This window comes from Nyctibius grandis, chromosome 15 (genome assembly GCF_013368605.1).
Source record: "Nyctibius grandis isolate bNycGra1 chromosome 15, bNycGra1.pri, whole genome shotgun sequence".
In the NCBI taxonomy this organism is placed as follows: Eukaryota; Metazoa; Chordata; class Aves; order Nyctibiiformes; family Nyctibiidae; genus Nyctibius; species Nyctibius grandis.
This window is the reverse complement of record NC_090672.1, coordinates 1218244-1235510: the sequence shown is the minus strand read 5'-3', so window position 1 is coordinate 1235510 and position 17267 is coordinate 1218244.

Here is a 17267-nt window from a genome sequence, read left to right as displayed (position 1 = left end):
GAAAGCTGTGCTGCCTCTCTTGGTCCTGAGCCTTGCAAAGACAACCATGGGCTTGTCTGAAGGCTTGTTCGTGACATAGGTTTGATGTATCTGCCCTTGGGGTGCACAACCTGGTTAGATTAGTGCTTTGCTCATATTCCTCTGTCTAGTACGAGAGTTTTGGGGACTCATCTAAAGGAAGGCCATGTGCTGTGGTGACACTTCCCCTGGAGCAGCAGGCATGCCATGTAACCTGCCTTGCCTGTGATCTGATATGGACCCTGCACTGTGGCAAAGGATGGGTGCAGGCAGCCCCAGGGATATAAAGCACTATAAAGCTTTGGGACCCTCTTCCTCCTCACCCTCATCTGTCTCAGCAGCCTTTCCAGGACAAGGAAAAGGTGGGGTGTGGCTGCTGCCCAGAGGAAGGTTAGATCCTGGTAGCCACAGGTTATCTATGACAACACTCCAGAGCCAAAGTGATGCATGGATATCCCTGTCCCTGCGAAAAAAGTGAACAAATATTGGACACACCTGCCATCAAGGGTGGCTCTGAACCATGAGTCTGAAGCAATCCATGAATGAATTAGGCTTTATTTCTTGCTTTCTTACATTTATGGCCCATCTCTGCAGTGTGTACAAGGGTTACCTTCCCATACAAGCAGTGCAGACCTGTGTCGTGGTGTCTTTCAGCCCCCGAGCTAATCTGCTGGCTGTTTGACACTGAACACGGGGAGCGCAAGTATGCTTCCGATGGTTCTCGCTGGCAGAGCATCAGCCATCAGCCCACAGCAGCTCCCACACCTGCCTACATGTCAGTGTGTGTAACAAAATCTACAGCAGATCAATAAACTCCGCATCACTGCTGAATTAAGTAGGTGTGAGAAATGTTCACTCATGCAATCTTGTCCATGCCCAGCTCTCCCACGGCCTCACGTGAGTGTCTCTGAAGTGACACCAATGGCTTCCCCGAAGCAGACTCTACTTGCTTGGAGAGCAGAGATGCCTGTTTATTGCCATGTACCTTGCGAGTGATGTTTAGACATTGCCAGTCCTCACCAAGGCACAGCACGTTGGCTCAATTGTATAGATTCACTTTATGACTCACTCTGCAACTTGATGCATTGTGTCCAGATAAAAGACACTTTATCCCTATGATAAAAATGGACACAGATGATGTAAAAATAAAAGAATGTTTTCTCATCTGAATAAAAGTTGAAGCTGCCGTTCTCGGGGTTATTTTACTTGAAAACCTCCAGAGAAAGCAAGACTTTGAGTTTTTACCATTTATAGTTAGTTTTAGAAAATTCAGCATATGAAGTTTTCTATCTGCCTTCCTCCCCTCGTTTGGATAGAAGTGTCTCTGTGCTGGTTGCCTGGGGCCATGCTCTCACTGCTGGGGATGCAAAGGGGTACATGACTACCCAGAGGCACCAGACAGAGTGGACCCAGACCCATAGGGCACTCCTTGAGTTGAGAGGGAGTAACTTTGTGCTGCGTACTCATGAGCTACTGCCAAGGCAGCTGTCTCATGTGTTGTGGAAAAGCTAGCACCTGGAGGACATGCAGTCACAGCCTTCAAGAGTTGACTCAGCTAATGAAGGACTGTACTTGCCCACACTACTGCCAGCAGCTTGGGCATCCCTGCAGCAGGATCAAGCTATGCATGAGGGCAGACGGTCTGATGGAGAGCCCAAGCCCTGGGGGAGCTGTGTCTTCCTGGCTGCATTTCATTGAGCAGGAGTTTATTTTTAGCAAACAATGCCAATTAAAGAAGGATTGTTCAATGGTTGCATCTCAATGGAGAGCAACAGCTGCTGGCACAGCTCTGAAGGACCCCATCTGTGGAGGGACCCTCCTGGGACAAGGGAGGGGGCAGCTAAGATCTGCTCTGCTGCTGGTTCAGCTTCTGGTTCTTCTACTGCTCTGAAGTTTCCAGCTGATGATTTCTGTTCCTTGAGCAGTAGAGACAGGGCTCACTGAGTGTGACCAGAGGCCCTGGTCTGCTGGGGGACCTCGAAAGCGTCCTCTTGAGGCACTGTGTCCGGAGGCTGCAGTCCCCTTCACTCACTGATCTCAAAAAAGCTTGTGTCTCTGGCCACCCATGCCAGCTGTAGCTGGGGAGAGTACTTCTTGGTGGCTGATTTGCAGATGTGCTGAAGGACCAGAGAAGGACAGGCAGAGCTATCTGCACAAGCTGGGTTGGCCTGCAGCAGAAGGTCTGGGAAAGCGCAGAAGAGTTAAGTACAAGTAGGAATCGGTACCTGAACACCCTGAGTCGATTCTCAGTTCAGAGGTAAATTGATCACACTGCTTCAGTTAAATCCTCCTTATTAATATAATTAAACACTTTCTGGAGAAGGATCGTGGATCACCTACATCCTGAGTGTACGCATCCATTAGTCTGCGTCAAGGGAACCTGCTCCATGAGGATGCCTCAGGGTGATAGTACCAATCTTGGGGCAGCCAGAACTTGTTGCTTTTGGTATTTCTCTGGCTGTGGAGACCAAGCTCAAGTCTGTGACCAGGATCAGTAAGCTTTTGACCTTCAGCCTGAGTCTGACCCTCAGAGAGAGCCCTGGAGACAGCGGGTAGATAAAAGTGGTAGGACAGCTGTTACTGATGAGATCTTGGAGGAGATGAAGTTTTCTGAATGTGTCAAAACACTAAGCCCATACAGGTTGCAAATGCAATGTCCTTCTGAGGAAAACAAGGAAATGACTATTGTTGGCCAAAGGAATTTATATCCCCAGTGCCAGGTGGCTTGCATGGTGAACTGAGTGCCCAGTCCTTGGTTAATTTGCCAGTGAAACAACTTGTAAAAGGGTGAGGAGAGACCACAAGAGGGAAAGGAACAGAATTGCGGAGATTTCAATCTGCCTCATTTTGGAAATGAAAGAGCCTGCTGGCAATGGCAGAGCTGCACATGCTGAGCTGGAATTGCAACCCGGGGAAAATGGGAATGAATTAGACAGAACAAGAACTGAGGGACTCTAAATGCTGTCTTCGACATTTCAGTAGAGGCCTCATAAATCTAGACAATTAGGAGATGCACTTAAAGAAGTCCAACACTATTATGTTGGGGTGGGAGGCTGGCTCTTTGGAAACAAAGCTCTCTGCAGCTCTAGCATGAGGCCATACTGGAGCAATGTGACCTGTACAACTTCTAGGAGCTGGAAGGGAATGGCTGGATGAATGGAGTGGGCTGGAAACACCAGGTCTGTTAACTCATGCAACACAGGGCAAGACAAACGTTCCTTGGCTTCAGCCTCTTTCCTTTTTTTGGATGCTTGTCTGAACCCCGAATAGCCAGTCCTAGAGTCATCTCTGGGTGTCGAGGTGACTTGTGAGAGGAGGCTCTCAGTCAAGCTCCTCCGGACAGCTGAGCTCATGCAATTAGGGCTGATTGATTGATTGATGGAATTTCTACCAGATACTCTGATACGAGACTCAGCCTGTACGAGTTCTACAGGAGAGAGAGTGACTGTCTGCCTGCCTTTACTGAGTTGTGCAGAAGACTTAAAAAAAAAACTAGAAGAAATACATATTGACACCATCTTTTTGTGTGTTTTTCCTTCCAGACTGTAGTAAAAAGAGCCCTTTTAGTTGATCAGAGCAGTGGTGTGCTGCATGCATCTGTGGAGAGGAGTCAGCCAGGAAGAGATAGGTAAAATGAAGCAGTGTAGATTTTCCTGTGCACAGTGGCTCCAGAGGCATGTTGGAGGTGAGGCACAGTCTGCTGCACACGGGGCATCAGCGGCTGTGCTGGTTGCAGTGCTCATGGTACATAATCCTACATCTGGGTACCAAGAATGGGAGCACAATCACAGTGCAAGTGGAGGGCTTCCCTCGCTCCATCCTGAAGGTAGTGTGGTTTGCACCTACAGCCTGGCAGAGCCTCCTCCCGCAGGCAGGCAGCATTGCCCATGGTGTCTCCTCACTTGCGAGGGGGAAGTTTGGCACCTTCCTTGGCGTGGTCTCCTGCAGTTACGCTTTTTCACAGCTCAACAGCATCACTGTCCCCAAAATGTGGGAAGGGGAGGGAAGGCTTTGCCAAGGAGGGAGGCACTGGATGCTGGAGTACTCAGGGCTGCCATCATGGAAGACTCTGTTCTGGGGGACTGTGGTGAGGTGGGCTGTCGCTGGACAGCCACCACTGCTCCCAGTGACCAGCAGATGTGGGGTGTGTCGCACCCTTTGCTGGCTCCTGCAGTGGCAGTGTGCAGGGAGGGACAGAGCAGGTGAAATGGGCAGAGAAGCCCACCAAGACCTGCATCTGAGGGCTAGAAGAACAGCCTGCCCTGACAAGGCTGGTGGTGTGCATGTCCCCAGGCTCTGTGCAGAGCCCAAGCCCTGGCCCTGCTCTGCAGCACTAAACCCACCCACAGGATACACACAGGGCAGATGCGAGGCTTGCGAATGCAGGACAGCCCAGCCGGCCCCTGCCACGACCTCCTCCCTGGGCAGAGCTGAGAGCTCGGCATGTCTTGGCATCTGCTTTGCCGAGCACCTCTCCAGCAAGGGCCAGAGACACCCATGTGGCTGCCACGGAGGAGCTCAGCTCTGGGATGCCTTTGACGTGCGTGGGTGCTTCCCCAGGACTCATTCACAGCCTGGCCATGCGGTCCGAGGGGATAAAGCAGGAGTTCATTGGGTACTTGCTTGGAAGAGAGTATTTCCCTGTTTCCCTTATGTGGGAAGGTGAATGAGCCAGCCGCAGCGGAGGTCATTCATAAAGTGGATGGGGGCCAGGGGGATCTCAGCAGAGGTCACGGTGTCCTGCCTCGCTCCGTCAGACCGTGCTGGGCATGGTGGCAGGCACAGCCCCTTGGCAAGGACCTGCTGGGGAAGGATGGGCTATGTCTTTGCACGTGTCTTGCTCACACCCCTACTCAAATTGCAAATCCAGAGGTATTTTATCCTCTGTACGTTTGTTTAAGGAAGTTTAAAAGCAAATTTGGCCCCTGACTTTGAATCCTTGCTCCTATAAATTCAAACACCTTGGACAGAGCATGTCTGTGCAGTCTTACATGTGACATTTAGCTAAAACCACTTACAAACAACTTGCATTACAAGTTTATTCATTCCCTGCAGAATGTTGGCTCCACTGAGCGTCTCGCGAGCCATCTGCTGCGGGCGAGCTGCTTATCTTTGCTATCGGAGCCCTCTTCTAAATATTATGACCAAACAGAATTCCAAGAACAACATCCATCCCGCTGCACTGCAAATGCGCAAAGCTGATAAACTGTTTATATATTATCAGCTAAATAAGTTGGGTTTATCTGGAAGAGTTTGCAAAAGAAAGCCTCTTGGGGCACTCAGAAAGAATGCTTTTTGCAGGCGGTGCTGGGTGGGATGGGGAGCTCATTGGGGCTCCACCCAGCATACCACCTTTGCCTGGGCCAGCCCCAGGATGCCCATCATGCTGGTGGGATGGGGGACCCTCAAAGGTCAACAGCTCCTCCCCAGGAGTGGGCTCAGGAGCCTGAGGAGTTGTCGTGCAGCAGTGGTTAAGCATCAGCTTCTTGAGTTGTGTTCATCTGGCACCTGGGGCTGGGCTGAACCACTTGCCCCATCCCCAGCAGTGCAGGGAAGAGCTCTCGGACCTGCTGCTGCTCTGGGTGTTAGCGTCTGCCTGCTGCTTCTTGCTTCGCTCCTGCCCCACACCTGACTTTTTGCAGCTTCATGTTACCTTTGGTCTGTCATGCTGGATCACCCTTCAAGGCAGACTTGGCATCTGAGCTGGCAAACTGAGGAGCTGTCTAACTTCTGTGCCTGCGACAGCGGCAGGAGCCGGCTAACCCTGGCGCCTGGGACAGTGCCCAGAGCCACTAACCCCAGTGCCCCAATATAAATTATCTAAAGGCTTGTGAAATCCACCCAAAGTGTCTCTGCCCTTCCCAGTGTCCAACAGCCCAAATTGGGTATCACGGACTGTGTTTATTCTTGCACATTGGATTTTCTTGATTGCCTTGTGGTGTCAACAAGCCTTGGGACAAGAGGTCAGTGTGGATAGGCATAGCAGACCCCAGCTGTCCCAGCAAATGGAGAGCATTTATTCTCCCCAGGGGACTCCAGATTTATGGACATTTTGTCTGCTGGCTGCCAGCAAGCACATCTCACAACTCAGACGGGTTTCTGCTGGCCCCGGCCGCCCTCTCCAGGCGCACTTAACTCAGCCTGCACATGGGGCACTGCATGCCAGGCTGACAGCAGCTCCTGTGGTGGCCCTGCGTGGCCAAGAGCAGCTGGGGAGCGAAAGGAGAGCCTGTGGCATTGAACACCAGCAGGGCTACCCAGCCCTGGCTACTGGTGCCATTTTAGGACCTTCCCTCCCTGTCTGGGGAAGAGGATGGACTGACTGTGCCTGGGGTGGGGAACTGTTGGGCTCAATTAGCCCTGGGGCAGAGGCATCTCAGGGCAGGAGGAAGAGGAGGAGCAGGATATTGTGATTTTAACTGTGATCCTGAAGCAGAGCAGGTCACACTGGTGTAGAGCAGTGCTGTGGATGCCCCTGCATGGGTCATTACTCAGCTGGGGTGCCAGTGCTTCTTCATTGACCTGGTAGTGGGTGAGTATTTCTCCTGCTAACACTTGCAGAGGAGCACAGCTCCTGGAGAGGTATGGAGAGGGCAGCTGTAGGGAGCTGAGCTAGATTGCATGACAGATAAGGCTCATCCAGAGAAGATGCATCATCCAGCAGCTGAAAACTGTCCTCCTGCTAAGGTCAGGGATGCATGTCGTGCCAGCTGGAGGGGAGCAGGGACTTTGGTGAGGAGGTGAAGTCAATGCAAATGGGCTTGCTGCAGAGAAAGGGCTGATGCCTGCATGGGGATCAGAGCAGTGAGCAGCCATGCTTTCTGCACAGTGTTGCGGGAATGCCCCTGTAGAGGGAATGTCATTTGCTGACCTGAGCTGATACTTCCGAGTGACTGCAATCAGGCCGCAAGTCACATATTGACTTCAAGGATGAAGAAACTGCCCCAGGGAGTTGATGTGGACTTGGGTGATCCAGGGGAGCCTTGAGAGGTGTCTGCATTATGGATTAACACCTTCTAAACAGGTCAGTGCACAACCTGCCCTGGCGACCAGACACTTCAGGTGAAGAAGTGGAGACATGAAGTCAGATGCACACATTTCCAGGGTGGGGATGAGCAGCGCGTGGCAGCGAGAGACCATGGAGAGGCTGTGGCTGCAGCAGCGGCAGGTTCTCCTCTGTCTTGATGTGGTCCAATGGAGTGGTGTGGTGCCTCTTTAGAAAGCAGGTGCTCTGTATAAAAAACCTAGTTTCGTGGGTCTGTGCGGCAGTGAGATGTGGTGCAGCAATGGTGATGGGGAGGACCCTCTGGTCCCCTAATTCACCCTATTTATGTTTTATAAAACTCCCCACAATTTTATCCAGTGTATTCAAGCCATATTTAAGCCCAATGAGGGATCAAGCAACAACTGTGTGACTCTTACATCAGTCACCGTTCATGGGCTGTTCAAGTGACAGGACTGTGACTGGGAGCTGTTTCCAGCCAAGGTCCTCAGTCATGGCAGGACTGACCCCCCACTGGGTTGTCAAATGGCGGGGAATGATGTGGTTCCTGGTACATTAGCCATATGGGGGGTACTGCCACCTCTGTGCCTTGTGGTTGCCCTCCTCAGGGCATGGCTTCTCTTCCCGCAAGCTCACAATATTGACCTTGAATGACTCTTTGCAGTGGCATATCATTCCCATGTTGTTCTCCGAGGAACAGCTCATTGCACCAAGACCTGATCACTACAAGCTGGTGGTGGGAGAGACCCTGGTTCTTGATGCTTGGTAGGATTTGTTGTCTCTGTGGCAAAGCTTGTGACTGCAAGGTCTTGTTTCTGTATGTGCCCAGGACGGAGACAGCTGGGGCAGATGCAAATCCAGCTTTCCCCCCCTGAGATGCCAGCAGCCCACATCTCTCCACTGCTTAGATCTGCCCTTGACTGTAAGCACCCAAAGCAGAAAGATGTCACTGTCCTCTCTTATAACTGTGAAAATAGAGACAAAAAAGGGCCGTAGTCGTAGAAAGCCTATCTGGAAGTGAACCCAGGTGTCCAGGATTCATCCTCCCTTTTTCTTTCATACTTTAGCATACTTCTTTTCATGCTTGAAAGAAAGTCTGAAGGAGGGGGAGATGGTGGCTGATTTTTTTGTGTCAGTACCTGGCCATCAGGAGAAGTGCTGTCCCTGTGGTATGGAGGAGAAGGGACTCACTAGGGAAAAAACAGAAGGGACAACTGAGAGGAAAGCTGCACAAACGCAAAGCGTGACATGCCTGGGGAAAGCAATGCTGTGGGGGAGAGCAGTTCTCTGAGCATTGCTCTTGGCCCTTCAGAAGGAGGGACTGAGCATGGTAGTAGCTGTTCTGAGATGCCTGGGCCTCTTTGCCAGCTCAGTCATTGGTGATGATGCTTTGGGGGTCACTGCTGATTTCTACTACCATCCACCCCTGAGGGCATGTGCCCTTAGGTCGCTTCTCAGTACTGCAACTCTGCGGGGACTCCATGCAGTGGAGTCTCACTGGGGGCAACAAGCTGTATCCACCCTACCTGCTGCTGGAATGAGCTCTCACCCTGCCATGCCCAGACCCCTGAAAACTACTGGTGCTACAAAGAGACTGTCATTTTGAAGGCTTCCTGTCATCGGATCGAAAAAGTTTCCCGAAGCAGACCTCCAGCATACAAAGACACTCCTTGTCCTGGAAGTTCAGGCTGGCTCTGAGCCTCATCGTTCTGCATATCTTGTATACATGAAGCAACTCCTTTGCATAAAGATACAGAGTTTATTAGGAGACATTGGAGCTTAGGAGCTGTCAGGAGTGGAAGTCAATTCTGTTTCTGACACGCAAAGAGCCTTTTATAGGCTTGAATGGGCACAGGACCCCAGCTGAGTACCTCCGCCTCGATGCTCGGCTAGACCCTTCCCAGGCACCACCACTCGCTGGAGCCTGAGACTTGGACTTCCTCCGGTTTGAGTTGGATCCCCATCCCTTGCCGTGAAAGATAACACCACAATCTAAGGAATCTCTTGAGCTGAACTCGTTTAAACACACCCACACAGACAGACTATGCTCCCCCAGGCTCTTCTTCTCCCCAAAATGCTCATTAACCCTTGTCTCCTTTTCTGGAAGCTCAATGAGGCCACAGGAACCTTGTGAGCTTGGTTGGCTGTGAAGGGATGTGGGACGCTGACCCTGTGCCCTCTCTAACCTGTAACAAGAGGGCTGCAGAAGCAGCAGGTCCTCTCCTGGGGCTCCTGTCAGCCCAGGACCCCAGGCCTCTCCCATTTCTTTCACAGTTTGATGCTCTCACAGAGCACAATAATCTCTTTCCTATGCTTGGAGCCACATACTTGGCACTTTTCTTCCACGTCCTCTCCTCAGCCACTCAGCCACTCTTACCACAAGCAATATTTGCTTTAATGTGTCTTCTCTCAACCAGGAAGGGTTTTTGCATCTTTCAGGTCTTCGGCCCAGAAGTTAGGAAATGATTTTTTATGAATTTTGTGGTCACAAGATCCCTTTCCTGGCCTTGGACCACCTGCAGGACAACCGTGTTCAGGCTGCCTCCCAGGCGTACCTGGGATTGCTCTGTTTCTCCAGAATTATCCATGTCTTTTGGTGGTGAATCTCATTCAGGGTCCGTTTAGGGATGGAGCTCATTCAGGCCCAGTGTCCCCACCTCAGCTCTCCCCCCTGATCCAGCTTCCCAGGCCTAAGTCACCTTCTGACTGCTGCAGATGGTGCTTCACCTCTTTCTGGCTGCTGGAGGTGAGAGCAGGGTTCAGGCATGTTCTCCAAGCTTTGGGAAAGACTTGGTGCTTTTGAAACCTGAAAGATGGAAGAACATGCCCAAAAGAAGAGTCTTAACTTGTTTTCTGGACTGTTTTGAAGGAAGTTCCTTTCTACCAGTGTTTAAAGCTTCAGCTGGGGTTGCAAGTCCCTCTGTCCCAGGCTGTCTGATTGTCCCCGGTGGGCTGTGGTTTATGTTTCAGGCACATGCCATCTCCCACCCTGACTTGCTGGAAGCACACTTTCCTCTGAGATGGTTTTTGCATGGATGCAGCATCCCAAGGGAGCCTAGGAGCAGAGGCTGGTGAGTGTGTGTTGATCAAACCTGTGTGCTGGGCAGTCTTTTCAGAACAGAGGAGAGATTGTGAGCCAAAAACTTCTGCCAAAACTCCAACCAGATTTCTGCTGCACGCCTGCTCCTCGGGGACAGAGCCCTCCAAGCACTGCGCCGTGGGCGGTGGGAGACTCCCGCAGAGCCGGAGACACGTCACTGGGAATCTCACTCATTTGTAGCTCATTCCAGTTGCACAGCTGTCTCCTTTAAACAAAGTTTACTCAACGTTACTTAATGCTTCAACCATGCCTCTGCCAGGAAGATGTTCAGCTGCAGCATGTGTGACCTTTACCGACCAAGCTAGTTTGGTCTGGGTCCTCAAGGGGGATGCCAAACCCAGAGGGGTTGGGCACGGTGGTGGTTTGGAGGTGGATCTGACTGTTGGGACTTCAGCCCAGCTCTCCCACCACTGGTGCATACCAGAGACAGGGTTCACCATACCAAGTTGTCCTGGGCTTTCCACAGAGACTTGTCCTCTCTCCATCTGAGCCCTTCTTTCTTTCGATCCTGCATGCATCCCTCTGCTCTAGCTTCAAGGCCAGGTGCTGCCAGGCGGTGGGGAGAGGTAACCAGGAGGGGATGGTGCTGTTCTGAACCCCACATCTGTGGCTGCAGGTCCTGAGCACTCAGGTGAGCCTTGCGCCAGTGTGCCCCATGGCAGCTCCCAGTGGAGGGGCACTGGGGGCTGCCCTGGCCCCTCTTTGGTCCATGACACAAAAGAATAGCCAGGAATGGGCTTTGACTCGAAGTCTTGGATCATCCAGAGGCAGAAATCATGCTGGGCCATGCCTCAGTTTCCCCACTTGCAAAGGAAGACAAGTGCTCTGAAAACTTTGAGAAAAGCTTGCTGGATGCCCACACCGTCTGGGATGCACGTGGGCCCTTCTCCTGAGGTCTCAAGGTGCTCCACGGTGCTGCTGAAGCTTTCCAGGTGCCCAGGAGGGGAGGCTGTAGGGCATATTCCTGTAGGATCCTTCCAGCTCTTTCAGACAGCCCATTCACAAGCCTTTTTTTGACACTGAGCTCCCCGTCAGACCGTGCTGGGGTTGCCTCCCCCTGTCCCAGCAATGGTGGGAGTGCTGCACAGAGCGGCAGCCAGCAGATTTATGGCTCCGGTGTCTAGACCAGCTCCGACCTGCCTGGGAGGACAGGTACACCCTGGTGAAAGGCAGGAGGCCCATGTCCTGCCGCCTGGCCCTTCACTTACAGCCAAGAAGGGGTAATTTTGCCAAAAAGCATGCTGCAGTGCTGTTGGGGGGCCATGGAGGGGTGTTGGCTGTCAGGCCATCCCGCAGTGCTGCCTGGGGGGGCGGAGGGGCAGTGGGATGTACCCCCTGTTAATGGCACCAACTCCCTCCCTGCTGTGAAAAAAAAAAGGGATGGGGTCAGAGTGGGATCCTGGCCCTGGTAATGGGTCTGCAGGGAGCCTCTGAATGGCCCCGAGGGGATGCTCAATCCTGACCAGGGGTCTCAGCCCCTTGGAAGCAGAGCTGAGCTGTGTGCGTGGGGTTGGGGAGAAGGGTGGAAGGGCTGGAGCAGGCAAAAACCCCAGGCTGTTCATGTGTGACAGTGCACGAGACCACCAAAGGAGCAATCCTCTGCAAATGCGTGCAAGGTAAAGGAAGGCAGTTTGATTTGAAAGGGCAGGGATGTTCCTCTGTGATGCTTAGTGATGCTGGGAGTGGTGGCAGAATCAGGGGGCATTTCTCTCCCATATGGGAGGTGGGAGCTGAAGGTGTCCTGGTACCAGCAGCTATCCCCACCCCACTGGCAAATGGCTCGTGGTACGTCAGTGATACACTAATGGTGTCTGTGGGGTTGGGCTAAGCGGGGTGGCCGCAGGGATGCAGGACCCCACTGGAGGCACACTTGGAGGGGACAGGCCCCACTACAGCTGAGTTGTCCCCTGCCCATTGGGCTGGCTGGCAGATGCAGGAGCACCAGAGTGAGTGTCGGGGTGGGGATGTGCTGCAGCTTTGCTGTTCGCGTCCTTTTGTTTGCCATTTTACGGGGGATTTAGCGCGGGTGGCAGCACCGGCTGCCGAGCAGAGACGTCCAGGCACGTGTGTCACCGTGCAGATGTGTACGCGCATGTGCCTGGTGATAAACACACAGATATGAATGTGAGGAAAAACGTAAATATATACAATCATTTTCCACAATTAAGAGATGTTTTAGAGCAGAAAATTTCCATTTTAGGCTTAGGAACATCAATTTTATAAATAAAAGATTTAAATAAACATTAGCATGGATACATCAACACACACACACACATACACACTCACACGCGCACTTAAAATAGGCTCCCACACTACAATTTTAAATAGTACAAAACAAATGAATTCCCCAAATATTGTTTAAACTGGCACGGGGGGTTATGATGTCATCTCTGTAGTAATCATAAACTTGTTTTCCTGTAATAAATATGATCGCTTTTCCCGTTAACAGTTTATTAGGACTTTTGGTCTATGCGAGACCAATACCAAACTGTGGCTGGTTTTGATTGCTGAAGACTGCATTAGGTCTCCATCCTCTCTGCTGGCTTGCTCACGCTGCTGTCAATAGTTGCTCTTATTTTCTCATCGTTTTCCTCTGGGGAAATAAAGACTGGCGCCTCGCTCATGAGCAGGATCTCAGTTTCTGCAGCGTGTGGTGGGACCCTCCTATGGGCCAGATTGCCAGTGCTAACATTGCCTTCGGTGGGAGCAGGATTGGGCCACATGGCCGGGAGCCGGAGGCTGACTTGGTGCGGGGCTGCAGAGGGCATGGTGGCACAGAGAGGTGCGGAGGGACGTGGGCTTGTGCTCCCCGCACCCCCAGGCAGCGCCGTCCCAGAGCCTGGTGCTAGAGGACGAAGCGCCCAACCCGCAGCCTCACAGCAGTGAAGGCGCTGGGGTTGTGTCACCTCGTGGCACTGGGTCAGGGCTGTCACTACTGGATTCATCCTCAGACCAGATGTGCATGTGCTCCAGGTGAGCATCCTCACCAGCTCCGTGGGGCCCAATCCTGACACTTTGACAGCTCCACTCGGAGGAGCCTATGCTGGAGGTGGAGGTGACAGTCCCTTCCCAAGCTGGTGAAGGGTCTGGAGCACAAGTGTGATGAGGAGCAGCTGAGGGACCTGGGGGTGTTTAGTCTGGAGAAAAGGAGGCTGAGGGGAGACCTTATTGCTCTCTACAACTACCTGAAAGGAGTGTAGCGAGGTGGGGGTCAGTCTCTTCTCCCAGGTAACAAGCAATAGGACGAGAGGAAACAGCCTCAAGTTGTGCCAGGGGAGGTTTAGATTGGAGATCAGGAAAAATTTCTTCACAGAAAGGGTTGTCAAGCAGTGGAACTGGCTGCCCAGGGTTGTGGTGAAGTCCCCATCCCTGGAGAGCTTTAAAAGATGTGTAGATGTGGTGCTGAGGGACATGGGTTAGTGGTGGGCTTGGCAGTGCTGGGTTAACGGTTGGACTCAATGATTTTAAAGGTCCTTTCCAACAACAACGTTTGTATGATTCCATGACAGCACGGTGGTCCCAGGCTTGCTGCCATGTGTATCAGCAGAGTTTCACTTGTGGTTGCAGACGAGACCTGCGCCTGGGTGCCCTGCCCGGGACAGCGTCTGTGTCCCTGCCCCGCCCTGAGCCAGGAGTGACCCTGACAGTGCAGCTGGCAGCACTGACCTGTCCCAGGGCCGGATCCGGACTGGGGCACGCTGCACTTCACAGGATCTCTGAGCTTCCTGCTACAGCCCTGGGGGCCGAGTCCCACTGCCCCTTCTTATCTTCTGTTTGTATGCGCAGCCCTGTAGGAAACGCTGCTGGAACACGCCGGCTCTACTCCTAGAGCTATGTTCATTCACACTTATCAGCACCAGGACACGGTGTCTCTGAATGACTTAGAATAATATTTGGAAAAATCCATCTTAAGTATATTAGTCCACTAAGACTTTTAAGTCTTCACAAGGACCTTAATTCCAAGGACGCTGATACGTGCCTGTGCCAAGGATTTTGCAACGCAGTGACACACAGGCGGTCGGGCTCGTTCCACGCCCTGTCCTGCTGCCTTGAAAATGGTTAACAAATGTCTTACTGCTGGAAATCTGTTTCTGCTTAGCTGGGAAGCGGTGGGGTTCTGAACCCTGCTTTGTAGCGCCCTGCTGGCAGCTTTTGTCATTCTCAGGCTTGGCATATTATTGGAACTATTAAATGATGTTGCATTGCCTCATTGTGTTTAGATTTTAAACATATTTGTAAGGCTTTGAAAAAAACATTGTTCTCATTATTAAAGCAATGTACCAAATACCTTCTAGTAAATAATCTGTCCCAGAAGTGCTCTGCTCACCCAGAGAAGGCTGGGGAGCAATAAACCAGCAAAAGGGAAGGAAAAAAAATATAGCATGGATATTACAGGGATATAGAGCCAGGAGAAATGAGAAGTGGGAAAGTGCGGGATGGTGTAACTGAGCTCCCTGCAAGCTTCTGTTCACATGCACAGCCATCCTCCCAGGAGGGCATTCGACTCCCACCCAGGAGCAGAGGGCAGATTGTCCAGAGCAGGGCATGGGCAGCAGCCAGCTCGAGAGAGAAGTGACCAGACGAAGGGGTTTTGCCTTGTGCCACTGTCTCTGATGGTGCTGAAGTAGCCGAGGCCTTTGGCATGCAGAGCTTGGCAGCGAGGGGTGTCAGAAGGAACTCTGACAGAGATCAGAAGGACCTCTCAGACAGGTCTTTCCGAGGGCTGCTGGGGACCGCGGGAGCAGCTTAAGGAAACAGAGTGCTCTGCTGCCTTTGCTTCTCAGTTCCCCTTGTCTGAACAGCTTCATGCCCAGAAAACAGGGTGAGAAGCCTTCGATTCTCCAGGGTCTCCCCTTGCAGCCCCCAGGCTGGCTAAAATCAAGAGACAGAGCTAACCTGCCTGCTCACCTGCACATCTCTCCATGGAGATGAAGATATGGAGATAGAGATGGAGATGGAGGAGGAAGTGGAAGAGGAGATGGCAGAGGAGATTGAGTTGGAGTGGAGGTGATGTTTGTGTTTGGGTTTAGCAACATTTCCCTGCCACTGTCGCCATCTACTTTATCCAGCCGTGCAAATGACCTGAATGCAAAACTCTCTTGTAGATGTTTTTCCAGAGTTTGGCTGATTCCTTGGCATACCTGAACTTATATCTGCTGGCAAGTGTTTCTCCTCATCCATCTATTCAGTGCAGATCCCCAAGGGCAGAGTTTATCTTTTCCCTTCTCTCATTCTGGTGCCAGTGGTCGAAGGGGCTCTGGCAGTGAGTCTAGGACACAGTGGGAGAGCCACAGTGTGTCCCAGCTCCAGACTCCCTCCCCAGGGAGGGATGAGCTCTGCTGGAGGAGGAATAACACGGGTCACTGCTCGCTGTGTACTTGCAGTGCCATAAAGCCTCCGTGCCAGCATCCCCAGGCTACAGTGCTACGAAAGCATCGGTGATCTCTCCCCTACTACCAGCCTCCCAGGCACTTCAGCAGCAGAGCTAATTACTTGTGATTTGACTAAAGTACTAGCCTGGGCCAAGTATATATTAGGTCAATCTTCTAGAATCTGGGAAAGTACCAAAAAGCAAACAAAACCAAAACAACAACAACACAACAAAAAGCCAGGGAGAAAAGAAAATAGCTGTGATACTGTTGTGATGTCTGTACATGAGTATTTTTGCACTGAAGGAATGCAGATGCATTTTTGCTCTGTTACAGCACAGTTCTAGACAGACCAGCAATGATGCACTGTAAACAGACCATGTTAAAACACATAGTTCTCTCTAGATCTTTCTGCAGTATTTTTTTCTAAATAGCTATTTTGTTATAGGCATTTTATTTGATTAGCAGAGTCCCTAAACAGTATGAATCCGAGTTCAGGAATATGCATGTTCTGGCATTTATTCTAAAGGGCTCTTTATTTAGTAAGCGCTGTGGCAAGCGGAGCTGGGGGTCACTGCTCCCTGGCAGCGGCCGGGCCCTGTCTCTGCGAGAGGCTCTGCTGGTGGAGGCTCAGGCTGAGCACCTGGAGCAGCAAAAGAGTGATGGAGAGCTGAGCGCAGCTCTCCCTGCTCCCTGCACCCAAGCACGGGCTAACATGGACATGAGTGTGGCTGAGAGCTGCGAAGGTTGGAGACCTTTTGAATCTGGGAGAATCCAATTGCTCATTCAGTCTTCTCAGTCACCAAGGGGGGGTGGTCTGCCAAGGTATATAAATCCACTGCATGCTCTCCTGGTGTGGCCTAAGGAGCAGGCAAAGTGCCAGAGCAACCCCCTCCCCACAAGACTATCTCCCCTCACCCACAGGGGAAAGCAGGAGCTGAGCTTGTCTCTCTGTGTTGTTCATCCAGCAAAGATTATTCAGGTAGATTTTTCCCTCCTCCAGTGAATAGGAAAGGGACACACAGGATGGAAAAAACAGACACATTTGAGCTCAAAACCCTTTTGATTTGTTTCATAGATCATTAGGCTATATTAGGAAATAAAGTCAAATTCTGTGCTCTGCTTCCCCACTTCCCTTCTTGCCCAGAGAAGGTAGTCAAGGGAATTTCCCTCTCGCTCATGCTAGAAGAAATGGGGCTTTTCTGGTATCTGATTTGCATCCAAATCAAGGTGATTTGGTTTCTGAGAGACTGGAGCATCCCTTGAAGTGCTGGACTAATCAAATGTAATGTTCCAGAGATACCAGTTACAGCTGAAGGTGGACAGGGCACCCAGTGAAGGACTGTTGGAGAAGCTCTGTTATCTCCCTTTGACCCCTCAGCCCCCAAGGGAGTGAGACCAGGATGTGGCATAGGAAGGGGGAGACAGCCCCGAAGTTTGGAGAATTAAAGTCAACTACCCATCTGCTTCTCCATGCTGGTTGCATGATCCCATGCCAGAGAAACTTTTGGGGGAGGGACTGGACCTTGACAGCACCATCTGTCATTTGGCTGGAAGTGGGATCGAGCCAGAAGGAGTCCCAGTGTCAGCGCTGATACTTCCAGCGAGTTGGAGGATGCACAGAGGTTTGGACATCGCCCAAGCTCTTCTGCCTGCCTTGGGGCACAGGAAAGGTAGCCCTGTGCTGAGCATCGCTGGGTTGTTTCATCACAAAAACCAGTAAGAATTTCCCATGGCTCCCCAATATTACTTTTTTTTTGGTGAGGAATAAAATTTA